The 14,229-nt window shown below is 44.1% G+C and overlaps 1 protein-coding gene across 1 annotated transcript in view; it reads right to left on the bottom strand.

Annotated features, from left to right (window-relative positions):
* The window catches only part of GTF2A2 (general transcription factor IIA subunit 2), a 122,156-nt gene extending 110,343 nt beyond the window's left edge, over positions 1–11,813 (bottom strand). The window contains exon 1 of the mRNA XM_078685155.1: positions 11,650–11,813. The gene's annotated coding sequence lies outside the window, so the exon portion shown is untranslated. The remainder of the gene's footprint in view (positions 1–11,649) is intronic.
* Positions 11,814–14,229: the final 2,416 nt, after the last annotated feature.

Genomic DNA, 14,229 nt, shown 5'->3' with positions numbered 1-14,229 from the left:
GTTCAGAATCCACCCGAACCGTTGAAGGAGACTGCAAACCTCCCGGGAATGTGTCTGAGTCTGAAGAAAAGAAGGAAAGAAGAGGAAGAAATCAGCCAATCGTCCAAGTAAGGGAAAACCTGTGTACCCCGATCTTGCAACAAACCCACCAAGGGTGCCAACACTTTAGTAAACACCCGCGGAGAGGAAGGCAAACAAAGGGAGCCCCCCCCTCAACCCCAGACTCCACCAAGGATTGCAGGAAAGTAAAAAAGGGGAAAACACGGGCTCGAAAGGAAACGAGCACCTAGACAGAAAAATAGTTTGAGAAGCCAAACCGCCATGCCCTCAGCACGCTGTAAAGCCTGCCGCGCCCCACACACCTCCCCTCCCTCCCCGGGTGTTCCCGCTAGAGCAGGGAACGAACCCGAAAGAGGGGAGGCCGCAGCAGGGAGTCACCACCCCACACCAGGCCGTCCGGACCCCCCAACCCCATGGTCCCGCTACAGCAGGGACTCAAAGCATAGGCCCACAAGGAAAAACAGGTACAATGGGGGTTAAAAATGGGCGCTTAACATCCCATTTCACACTTACCCTATAGGAGGCCAATTCCAGCCCCCCCCCCCCCCCCACGACGAAGTCTGCCTGGAAGTGATTCCGAAGAAAAAACAAACAGGTTGTTGATTGGCAGGTTCCAGGGTTATATGCCCCAGGGTATGGTGTGGCCTGGAGGGAAGGAATGGTTTTTAAGTTGCTTGGGAGTTTCTGGTGGGAGGAGCTATGCTCATGTAGTTATGTAAATGTAAATGTAGTTAGGACTGGGACGGGGAGGGCTGACGAGGGGGTAATGGATAAGCCGGTAGTGCTACAGGTCAGAAGTTTAGTGTACTCTTAAGGGAGTGCCTGGGATCCTGATGTGTTGCAAGCGATACTGCAGCCTAGAAAAGGGGTGCTTTCTTGCTTTTTGACCTTGCTCTTTAGGTACACTGACCCTATACGTTTATGACAGTGTAAATCCAGTAGTACAGAAGAGAGTAAGCATGACGGACAAAGCATAAGCTGAGTAAAAAAACTGAAGCAGAGAACTTTCTAAAACAGTCAAATTCCTTGTCAAAATGGAACAATGATTGTTCTTTTAGTCCAGATGAAGTATTCTGCAACAAACTGGCAACATTTTTCCAGTCTAAAGTCAACTCTATTTATGAAAATGTATCACCTTCCTCAAATACATTAAATGGAGGTGATGTCCCAACTTACATTCAGGAACCCGACTCACAGAGTATCAACAGACATTCATTGTACCCACAATTTGGAAGTTCTCATTTTACGAAGGAAAAAATAAATCAGTTCCATCACCCTTATTAAATCTGGGGTTCCATCGGATCCCTGTCCACCACAGGTTCTTAAGCAGGTTGCCTATGTTGTTGCCAGACCACTTATGGAACTGTTGAATGAAATATTGATTACAGGGCAATTTCCGAAACATATGGAAAAAGGAATCTATTCTGCCACTGATAAAGAAACGTTCCTTGGACCCAACGAACATGGAGAAATACAGGCCTATATCCCGCCTAACTTTCCCGGACAAAATTTTCGAGAAATCTTTGAATGAGAAGATGCTAGCTTTTTTGGATGCTAACGGGCTGCTCGATCCTTCACGAAATGATTTTAAACCAAATCATTGCACCGAATCTGCCTTGGTAGCAGCTTCCGAAGAACTAAGAAAGGCAATCAATAAGGGCAGAAAGGCGGCACTGATTTATTGGATCTTTCTGCCTCTTTCTACACATTTCATCACTCACTCCTTATAAAACATCTCCATCTGCTAGGCTTCAGAAATTCGGCTCAGACCTTGCAGAGCTCATTCCTGAGTAACAGGCAGCAACGGTGGAGTGCGAGTTTGTCACTGTTTTCCCTCTTTGTGGTGTTCCCCAGGGTCTTCCATAAGCCCCACGTGGTTTGATATTTATGTTAGCCCCCTTATCAGACTCATTCAAAGCTATGGTTTTGCTGTGTCCTCCTACAACGATAACTCGCAGATAGTGGTCTCTATCTCATTGGACGTAAAGAAGGAGGCAAGAAACTTTTGGAATTGCATGTACCAAGTGCCAGAATAATTGTCTGAAATGGAATATAGATAAAACAGAGGTGCTGCTTTTTGGAAAGGAGACCATGTTTTGGAATGACTCAGTGGCTGTCGAGCCTGGCTACACTACCAGCTCCAGTCCAGAAAGTTCGAAATCTGGGAGTCATTTTCGACACGGAATTATCTTTCTAAGAGCAAATAAACTCTTAACTCTTCTGGCTTTTTTGTGTAGAAGATTCTGAAATTATTTTTTTCTTTTATGCCCCATGACCTCAGAATACCGCTCTTATTTTCGCTAAGCTGGAATACTTCAATGCTCTGTATTTAGGAGCCCAGAAATGAGCGGTAAAGAAATTGCAGATTTTGCAAAATGCAGGGGCGAGACTGCTGCTCAAAATCCCTACGTTTATTTCTGTATCTCAATCATTGCAGAGTTTTCATTGGCTCCCAGTGAGAAAAAGGATTGTTTTTTAAGGCTATGTGTATGATCCACAAGGCCCTTCATCAGACTGGCCCATCGTACTTACAGGATCGTTACTCCTCTTACAAGCCATGCAGGACCCTTAGATCCAACTCCTTATGCTTTATCACCATTCCTCGGTCTAACAAAGCAAGATATGGACGGTGTTTAGGGGAGAGAGGGGGGATAGATGGGGGGAGCGGTAGGGCTTTTTCCATATCTGCAGGAAATTGGTGGCACTCACTACCTCTTACGAGCGCTTTCAATCATCCTTGATTCAAGTTAGGAAACAGCTGAAACCCTGGCTGTTTACCAAAGTTGTTGAGAGAGCTGCTGGTAGAATCTTGTTGAGTCTTTACGACAACTTGCTCTATTTCTCCGACCATTTTGCCAGCGCTATGAGACCCATGGGTATGCACGTGCATTATAAAATTAATTGTATTCATTCAAGGAGGGTGTGCGTGAAAAATATTTTTCAAAACGCATTTATCTTTTCCACTCTTGGCCTCTCCTCCGTCTCCGATTAGCTCTTCTTCCTGACTAGTCTGGAAGAAGCTGCAGGAAGCACCCAAGCACACAGGCTCCCATAAGCCAATCACAACGCTGTAATGCAGCGTTGTGATTGGTCTGAGCACCTAAGACCGGCGCTCAGATGGGGACAGGGAGCCTGCGCATATTCCCTACCAGGCTGTACATTACAGCCTGATGGGGAACATGCAAAGTTCGCATGACTGTATGGTCAGCCAAAACAGCCAGCCAAGCAGTCATGCACACTTAAGTGTGCCTAAACCACTCCTCCTTGAGCCACCAGCCCCGCCCTCACCCAGCACCACAGTAGCGAAAAATAAAATCATAATAACGTTATCGTTTTATTTTTCCCTTTTTCAATGCTCTAAGAGCAGTGAGGCAACACTCCTTTGCCCTAGCAGAGGAGCCGCTACTGATATCATTGCTACCCTATCCTCTCTTCCTGCGCCTGCTATCACATCAATGTGTAACCAGTCTCTGACCCTAGACACCATTCCACGGTTATGGAAAGCAGCACAAGTCACACCTAACCTGAAAAAGCCCAATGCAGATCCCAAGGAACCAGCTAACCATCGCCCCATATCTCTCCTACCTCTGTTAGGCACAGTTTTGAAGTCCTACATCAACAAACAGCTCTCCTTTTTGGAGAACCATCACTGCTGGACACCTCTCACTCATGCTTTGGGCCTTCCCACAGTACCAAAACTGCCCTACTAGGGGAAGTAGGTACAATTAGGCAATCCCTAGATGCCGTAAATCCCACCATGCTGGTCCTGCTTGACATGTCGGCAGCGTCTGATACCATCTCCTATTCCATCTTGATACAGAGTCTATCAGATAAGGTATTCAGGGCCCTCGATTGGTTCAAAGATTGCCTCAGAGATAGGGTCCAAACAGTTTCCATTGGCATTTGCCATTCCTAAACCGTTTCCTTGGATGAGGGGGTCCCTCATAGTTCATCCTTGAGCCCTACACTTTTCAACATTTATGTAGCCCTCCTAACCCAGTTAGTCAAGTACTGAGGGTTTGAAATACTTTCTTTTGCAGACTACACCCACCTGGTCATCACGTTTGGGCAGGACACTGAGAACGTCAAACAGCGATTCGTCGCCTGTAGGAGAAAACTGCCATCTGGATGTCCCTCAACTATCTCAAATTAAATGGGGACAAAACAGAGATCCTTCTGTTTGGCAGAGCTCAGCTCTACTGGATGGATGACTGGTGGCCAGCTGAGATTGATTCTGCCCATTTGCCCCGCAGAATAGCCAGGAATCTAAGTATGAAAGACCAGATTACCTCCACCTGCGGCACCTGCTTCAGCATACTGCACCTTCTTAGGAGAATATTTCTGTTTCTTCCTTCCAGCTCCCGAAGATACTCACCCATTCATTATTCATTAGCGGCCTGGATTATGGCAATGCCTTAATCCTCACATTAAGTGAATCCCTTTTTCTCCAAAATGCAGGTGGTTTAAAACACTGCTACCTGCCTGGTCAACTACTTGCCTACCCGGACACAGTCAGCTCCCACGGTCAGAGCCCTATCTTGGCTCCCTATTAGAAAGAGAACACTGTTCAAATTGCTTGCTCTGCCTGAGCTACCAATCTTGGCCAGGCTTAGTCCCACAATATCTACAGGACTGACTCACTCTATACCACCCTGGCCGGAATCTAAGATCGAAAAATCAACTTCTATGTCCTCTGCATATTCGAATGTCAAAATTTGGAGGACTGACATTCTCCTATCTTGACACTTAACAGGCTCCCTGTGTTCATCCATGCATGCTCCAGTTTCTCTGGCTTTATAAAACACCTCAAAACCTGGTTGTTCTAATCAGCTGCCTCTTCCCCTACCTGCCGGTCACATCGCCAAGATGTCCCTTCGGAGACGAGTCGTTGCGCTATACCAAGAACCAAATAACATACCATAACATTTGTACAAACCCTGGGAATCTTAGAACAAAGGTATGGACAGCATTTGGTCAAGAGCTACTGCACTTCCTCTCTCAGGCCTGATTTGACATGTGTAGGTAAAAGGAACTTGATGAATTCTAAATAATTATTCTGATGAGAAAGATCAACTCCTTGTGCAAACTAATACATACCAATAACCAGCTGGCTTGCTAAGAGGCAAATATTAGATAGCAAAAAGAAAAAAAGTCCTACTGGCAAACCCTTCTTTTGCAAATACTAGAAATTGAAGCACTGCTACAGACATTGATTGTCAATTATAAGCAAGAACACTGGTTGTCGTCAGAGGACACTGGTCTCAATTCTGGAGAGAAAGTGGACAAAATGATCTGTGGTATGATTAGGGATGGACAATGCAAGCACAAGCATAGACATGGCTCACCATACATGCTTTTTGTATGGCTGGTGTGAATTCATTTAAATATTATTTTTTAATACTGCTAAGCTTCAAAACCAGTGTTGCTAGGCGACTGCATTTTGAAGTTCAAGAAAACAGATTCATAGAAGGGTAAAGTTCAGGGTACAAGTCTAAAAGGTACATTAACGTTATTCTAGTCGCCACTTTGTCTAGAGATTCAGCAAATGGAGTTAAATCCACCGCCGATGCTACTGGCTGTTTGCTATATATTTCCACCTGCTATGGAGTTCTTGCTTTGCAATGCATGAGAGACTATTTAACATCTAAAAAGTACAATCTGTTACAAAAAAAAGCATCACTTTTGTCCTAAACGATTCATAAAGGGGGTGGTGATGGACAGAGTATCTGAATTAAGCAGAACACTCCTACCCAGTCAAAAGATCAGGGCTTGATCCATCACCGTTTTTTAGCTCACTGCACCAACCCAGCTCAGAACCTGGCTACATGCAAATTAGTCTGACCCTGGCCCAGTGCATCATGGGAACAGGGCAGACCAAACTACCAAGCCAATTCTTTACTGGAAAGGAAACAAGCTTCCGGGGACCGGTTTCTGGCATTACAGCAGTCTTCGGCCCGGCTTGCTTGAATCCTGATGGTGCAGTGAGCAAGGGACTCACATCTGAGCATACCCTTCCACACTTGTGGTGGCCAAAACGATTCATAAAGGGGGTGGTGATGGACAGAGTATCTGAATTAAGAAGAACACTCCTACCCAGTCAAAAGATCAGGGCTTGATCCATCACCGTTTTTTAGCTCACTGCACCAACCCAGCTCAGAACCTGGCCACATGCAAATTAGTCTGACCCTGGCCCAGTGCATCATGGGAACAGGGCAGACCAAACTACCAAGCCAATTCTTTACTGGAAAAGAAACAAGCTTCCAGGGACAAAAAACGGTGATGGATCAAGCCCTGATCTGTTGACTGGGTAGGAGTGTTCTGATTAACTTAGATACTCTGTCCATCACCACCCCCTTTTTTGAAAATATTTTGGCCACCATGAGTGTGGAAGGGTATGCTCAGACATGAGTCCCTTGCTCACTGCACCATCAGGATTCAAGCAAGCCGGGCCGAAGACGGCTGTAATGCCAGAAACCGGTCCCCGGAAGCTTGTTTCCTTTCCAGTGAAGAATTGGCTTGGTAGTCTGGTCTGCCCTGTTCCCATGATGCACTGGGCCAGGGACAGACTAATTTGCATATAGCCAGGTTCTGAACTGGGATGGTGCAGTGAGCTAAAAAACGGTGATGGATCAAGCCCTGATCTGTTGACTGGGTAGGAGTGTTCTGATTAACTCAGATACTCTGTCCATCACCACCCCCTTTTTTGAAAATCACTTTTGTCCTAATCATAAAGCCAGCTTTACCCCCCCCCCCTTTCAGAAGTTTTTATTTTATTTATTTTGGTCAGGAATTGAGTGCGATTTTAACATTATTAGGCATGGGCAAAACTGTAATTATGCGGGAGTAATAAGAGTAATTTTGCTGTACTCTTGGAACACGAAATTACTGAAAATGATTAAATTAGTCCCACTCCCGCAATTTAGAGTTCTTCAGCAGAAAACATGCCCAGTGCAAGAGCACAGGAACAAAGCATGAGCATTTAGCACTATTTTCTTTGGACAAAATACATCTTTGGGTCCATTTTGGACGCAAGGGTGCATTTTGCTCTAGTCAAGTCAATAATAACTTTATTCGTTTTTTTACAACCATAAAAGTATACACAAAGCAGCATCTCAAACAATAAAATGAGCAATTAGAACCATAAAATATACAGTACATTTCTTAAGCTTATCGTTCACATATTCTTAAAATAAAAAATAAATATCTTTAAAATTTACTTTTAAAACAGCTGTCCTTTCTTGGGTCACATCGACCTTCAAGTATGTTTTACACCATACTCTTATTCATAAATACCTCATACTCCCTATCGCTTAAAAAATCTCTATTTCCTCAATACTCATTTAGATATTTACCAATGGCACAGGTTACATCTAAATTCATCATTCCCACTAGGAGATTTACAGCTTGCATCCTATTTTTAATATCATATATTTTATTTTTAAATCTGGCCTAAAATCTCTCTTCGTACATCTAATGTTCTCCAGCAATCCAACAATAAGTGTAAGATATCACAGGTAGTGCCTAAAGTGCAGGTGCATTTTCCATCGCTGTTTATCATAAAGTTTGTTACTCCCTTGTTCATATAACATGGGTTTATCCCAATTCTCAATCGTAGTACTTCACGCCTTAGCTGGAAACTGGGTAACCTGTCGATATAGGGATAATGTAGATAATTTTTCCATGCAATAGCCATAAGGGAGACTGCGCTTTTCCGTGATAGTTATTCTTGATCAAGGGTTTCAGACACTTCTAAGCCCAAATTTCTAAGATCTTTCTTATCTAACCTGGATTCAAGATACTGAGGGCCCCACTTTACGTTTAACACACCATACGCTTCCTTAATCGAGGCTCTAGTCTCTTTAGCCCAGGTCAGTTCACTGTTGCAATTTCATTTTTGCACCACTGTGAAATTTTTAGGTCCTCACCCAAACCCAGCCGCTGCCAGAAACGTAACAGAGACATACAGGCTATGATACTCCATGCGGTGATTCCCAATTCTAATCTTGCCGCCTGTACCATAGCAGATCTTGGCAGCGCAAACAAACATTTAAGGATATTACCCTCCTCTTTATCCCATCTATTTTTGCCACTTATATAAAGTACCTCTGCGCCATACAAAAATTGTGGAGGGACCATTTCTTGATAGACCTTTAACATCGGTCTATCAGACAGTTCGCCATATACACTATTAAATCTTTTAATCCCTTCACTGCTGCAGAAGCCCTCATTTTTAATGCATCAAGGTGGGTATACCAATGGAGACTACTTGCGAACCACATCCCCAGATATTTGTATTCTGTCACTTTTTCCAGCATCTCCGTGGCCAGATACCAGGAGAACTTTGCTTTGCTTCTTCCAAAACACAGAATTTTTGTCTTTTCCATGTTCACAACTAGTTTTTTGATTTGGCAGTATTTTTTAAACATGTTTAATTTTCTTTGCAGACCAATCTCTGTCTGGTCCATAATGACCAGATCATCTGCGTATAATAAGCAGGGGATATGGTTTCCTCCTAATTTCGGGCTGGCCCCTCTAGCCTTTCTTAGTTCCAATGGCAGGTCAGCTATAAACAGGGAAAAAAGCAAGGGGGCAAGCACGCACCCCTGTCGTCGCCCATTACCGATCTGAATCCTCCTGGTTAGTCCTCCGTTCTCATCTAGGATTATCTGGGCCCAATTGTTAGTATGCAGGGCTTGGATCAGGGCCAACAAATAATTTTGAATTTTGTACCCTGACAGGGTTGACCACAGCTGCCCCCTGTTCACCAGATCGAAAGCTGAACGGAAGTCCACAAAGCAGCAGAACAAATTGCCCCTCTACTCGATAGACTTCCGCGCAATGGACCAAAGAGCAAAACAGTGGCCCACAGTCGAATGTCCCTCTTTAAACCCTCCCTGTTCTGGGGGCACTATCTGATTTTCATACGTCCAGTCCTTGAGCAGACCCAAGATTACTTTAGCAAACACCTTTTCGCCTATGTCCAGGAGGTTTATTAAACGGTAATTTTTAGGGGAATTTACATCACCTTTTTTATGTATAGGTCTTACAATTGCCCCTTTCCAACTATCTGGCAAGAGCCTGTTTTAAGAATCCCCTGGAACATATTCGAAAAGAACTGTGACCACCAATCACCATTTTGCTCTAAAAAAATAGCATAAAATACAGTTACGCTCTTAGAGTAATTCCATATAATCTTGCATAATGTTAGTGCACATAATAACACTACAGCAAATTATGGTATTATGACCACTTCCCAATTAATATGGCCACTTTATTAAATTCTCCCTTTCAATCTGCACACCAGCCTCAATATGGTAGCCTTATTGCGTTCTTCTCTCTATGCACCTGACAATCTAAAGACTCAGGACTCAGTACTCAGAAAAATTCAGACAGCAAACTTGGGGCCATGGGTACTAATCAGCAAATACCACTTTTGTCCCCTAAACTACTTTCTCAGTCTTTTTTCCATACTCCTACCCTGCATTCCTCCTTCCTGACCTCTTCTCCTATCACCTTGCGGCCACAAGTTAGGTGTGTAATTATTGTTTTTACATTACTACACAAATACAATGCAAGTGTTTTTTCAAATGCCTCAAGAATGTCAGGGTGAGTGGCATGTCCAGGGAAGACGGCGGATTATACCCATTCCTATGAAGCTCTTCACCCACTCTCCACTAATCTGTTTGAATCCTCAATCATGAGTCAGTGCGAAGAGTCAACAAACAAAGAACAAGTTACTAGAATACATGTACTAGATGCAGAATTAAGGAGACAACCCTGAGTCGAGTCAATGCAGAGTCAGAGAAAAAAAAGTCCCTGGAATACATACACTAGATGCAGAATAACGAAGGCCAGCGCTAATAGTTAATTTAGTCACAAGGGAGACATAGCAGACACTGGCAGGTCTAGTTCACCGGCAAGAACGTGCCCAGACATTAATGCAACACAGCATATGGAGTGTGGAGATCTGTCCCTAGATATACAGTGTGTGAAATCAAGCGTGAATTGAGGTGGCTAGAGAAAGAACACCAGAGAAACCTGTGGCGGAGTGAGGCAGCGGCACACGGTATGTTGGTGACCAGTGCGAGTTAAGGATACTAAGCAGCAAACTGAACCGAAACTAATATACAGATGGGTTCACTCCAAGGGGGCTTTAGGTATGGAAAAGACACTGGCTAAACCGGATTAGAGCAGGCAACCGTGGCATACAAGCCCTAGAGTTAAGAAATGAGTCCCTATGGGGTGGAGATTAAGAACGACCTTACAACAATTTGGACAGGCACTCAGTTTAATTAGTTGGAAGAGTGATGCTTAAAGTTAAGGCTCCAAGTCTAAAAGGTATATTGGACATCAATCTCACACCGGCCAAGGTAGCACTTGATCTTTGGTGGGATATTGTATTTGAGTTTGTGGTGTTGCAATGTTACGAAGCGATGGGTTGATTCCGCACAAGTGGAAACAATAATAATAATTGATTACATCAACTAAGCAACAATGCAAAAGTTTACAGAAGAACAAAGGAAATATTAGAAGCCCCATTTGCTAAAGCAGAAATTATGACTGTGGTAACAGAAATGCAAATAGGTAAAATGCTAAGAAGTGACGGTAAACTTATAGCTATGTCCAAACGATTGCCAGCACCATGGTAACCTAGCTTATGGTAGGCAGTGAAGAAGCAAGATCGTGCTTTGTTTACTCTTTTTATGAGGGAAATATTGTTGTTATTGATCACTAAACCAGTGAGGGGCCCTGCAGAGATATCATCTTACAGACCATGCAATGCTACTTATTAGAGGGTGTATTAAAAAAGGGGTAAAAGAGGCTAGGCTTAAGAGCTAAAGCGTTTTCTTACAATTGCCCTTGTCAGTCCATGGTCAAAACAATGTATTGACCAGGCCAGACGACAGCATGAGACTGTACGGCGATAGTTTCGCGGGCGATATCTTGCATCGTTAAGTGATGCACGACAACGAATAACGTGGGCACTTTAACGAAGAAACCTTGAAATGACATCCATACGGAGTACGGACCATACCATTATCTTATTCTTATATCCGCTGTTTTCCAATCTTTAGTGCATTAGGATCTCGGTACTCAGTGCCTAAAAACTTCCGACCACTCTGGCTAGGGGACTCTGCTCCGTGGTCACTTCATTGGGCATGATAAAAGCAGAAAAAAAGCCCGGCAGTACATTAGAATGGCTGTCTCTCTAGATTTAAAGAAGGCTCTCCCCAAACGCTGATTGGCCACCGACCCGTTACTGTGCCAGGCATGCAAGTGCACCACGCACTTACTCGAGCCGCTTTTAGCATGTACGGTAACCACGTTTAGAAGTCCATCAGTACCGAAAAGTCTGCCAATAGTTGCTTTTTTTTGCAATTTTATATAGCGCTTTACATGAGCGCCATTCACATTACAGAAGGAGGCATGGGGCGATCATGCGATTTGCCCAGAATTACAGGATGTTGAGCCGACGCCGAGACTCGAAGTCGGCAGCCCAGGTTGTTAGTCCACATCATTTACTCACAAGTGTACAAGGTACTGGATGGGAGGGGGCGATGACTGTGCTTGAACGGACGTCTCACTTACCGCGCTCTCAGTGCAGGCAGGAGGCGGCGGTTGGAGTGGGAAAACACAGCCGTGTGGGTAGGTGAGAGCTGGAGACCTAGCCCCGTACCCGCACAACGAAGAAACACGGTGGGCAGAGTCACAGACCGAGGATGTGAAGGCTCTCAGGCAGAGTAGAGAGGAAAGAACCGCAGGAAGTGACGCGCACAAATCCAAGTAGAGGCCGGGTGGTTCTCGGTTGCGGCGCTCGAGACAGACTGTGCTGCAAAGTAGCTTCCATCCACCATCGAGGACTCGGTGACCGTTACCTACCAGTACTGTGGCTCGCACGTATGTCTGGTCGACTGCCACACCTGAGGCTCGGCGTCGGTCAGCCAATAAATCGTCAGCGGCTCTGTACCTTACGCCACCGCAGCGTCGGATTGGTAACGCGGGCACTGGCCTGGCTGCCAAGGTTTCAGATCGCTATGAGTGACATTTTCCTAATTTTTCAGTGTAATTATGAGTGACATTTCAACGACTATGAGTGACACTTTCTCGATAGCAAAATCAAGTGGTAAAGACGAGGGAATCATATAAATGTCAGAAATTACATTCATTTGAGGATATGTTTCAGATTATTTGTGACATTTTCATAGATTCAGTGGATTTACGAAAGGCATGTAAAAAACTAAATACAGGATAGAGCTACACTTTCTTGTGGGCAAATCATACAATGAAGTCCATGAAAACAGACACATTTCAGAAATCACTCTGATTTGAGCAATAAGAAAGTCGTACTCAGTAGCAGGTGCTTTTAAAGCAATTATTTATTTTTTAAATTATCAGCACCCTCCACCCCAACCTCAGCTTCAGGTGTGGCTGAACCACAAAAACCGGCAGTTTAGCTGAACCAGGTCGGGGTTGAAGCACAACATTAGCGCTTGTCTACATGTTCTGGCTCCGTACTGTTTGAGTGCTGGCTTTAACAGGGTGACCCTTATATCTTTTAGCCTGATGCAGATGCATATAACATGAATTGCGTCCTCAACACCGCTACCGAATAAACAACACTGCTAGGCTCCTTCCTTTCTCTCCCAAGGTGGATGAACTTGTTTAAAGGGGCCGACCCCCAGTCGGAGTCTTAGGAATTTTTCCTTGATGTTGATTTTTAATCCCATTTTCAGGTAAAACTGGGGTTTTAATTTGTTGTACGTGTATAGGACCATCCAGCCGTGTGATAGTTTGGCTAATGTTTTCTTGTCCTCAATTGAAGATAGTAAACGAGTTACCTTTATCACCGTTTTTTTGATTGTTAGATGGTTTACCTGAACATCCCACAACTCTCCTGAACCTAGGTGTTTAATAGATTCCTCAAGGTAAACGCTTGCTGGTGTTTTTCCTGGACGGGAAAGCTCCATCCAAAGTTGGTCGTTTAGGGTTCCCTTTTCATCGCCTTTAATTTTGTGCCAACGTTTCACAAATGCTCCCATGCGTTCAAGGGACTGTTTTTGGAGGCCAAATTCCAATCGTAGTTGGGCCGGGGAGACCATTTTCGGAAGTTGGAAAATTGCTCGGTATGATTTAGATATTATATTATCGAGAGTTGTTGCATCTTTTCCCTTCAGCGCTTCACTCCCATAAGTAATCGTTGGCTGGAGTTTTGCTTGCAAGATCCTTAATAGAGGGTCGAATGTCAGGTCCGGTAAAAGCTTCTTTAGGGGCTTTATAGCTAGGTAGGTCGTTACCCCCTTTCTCCGCAGGGCTTCTAATTGTGGTTTTGATGAATTGTTTTGGTCCAACAATACCCCTAGGTATTTATAGCTCACTCCTTGTTCCAAACGATGACCATCAAGGAACCAGCTCAGATGTTTCTTCTTGCGGTAATTAAAAGCCATTATTTTTGTTTTGTTGTAGTTTATTTTTAATGCGTTTTCTTGTGAGTATGTCTGAGTGGCATTATCAGAACTAGATCGTCCGCGTAAAGCAGGTTTGACAAAGTAAAATTTCCTAGTTTTGGTGCGTGGGCTGCACAACCATTCAACTTCGCTGGTAAGTCAGCAAGAAAGAGGTTAAATAGCATAGGGGCTAAGACGCACCCTTGTTTAAGTCCTTTAGAGGTGGGATTTTTTTTTTATATTTGTCAACCGTCTCCAAGCTTTATCCTGACCCATGTTTTGGTGTGCAAGTTCCTTAATTGAAATAGGAGGTTTGAAGGAATCCCCCAGCCATCTGGTTTTTCCCAGAGTTTATTTCGATCTACGTGATCGAATGCTGTAACAAAGTCTATAAAACAGAGGAAGAGCGGATATTTCCCCTGTTTAGCTGCGTCCATGAGGAGGGTCAGGGCCATTATGTTGGTGATAGTTCCTTGCCCTTTCCGAAATCCAGTTTGTGTTAATGGTATTATTTGATTCTTTTCAGCCCAGATGGTTATGTCGTTTAGGAGGAGTCCTGCAACTTTATCTCCTTGGTTGATTGGGTAGTGTCCCCCTCCTTTAATCTCCAATCGGCATTTGGTACTTCGGCTTCTGTTGGTACTCGTTGTTCTTGGATTAGTACTGAACTGTTTTTATCTTCAGTGGAAGATTGGCAGAGATGTATTAGCTCTTTTGCATCACT

The sequence above is a fragment of the Lissotriton helveticus genome, chromosome 3_2 (assembly GCF_964261635.1).
Source record: "Lissotriton helveticus chromosome 3_2, aLisHel1.1, whole genome shotgun sequence".
Classification (NCBI taxonomy): Eukaryota; Metazoa; Chordata; class Amphibia; order Caudata; family Salamandridae; genus Lissotriton; species Lissotriton helveticus.
This window is presented reverse-complemented; position numbering and strand designations above follow the sequence as displayed.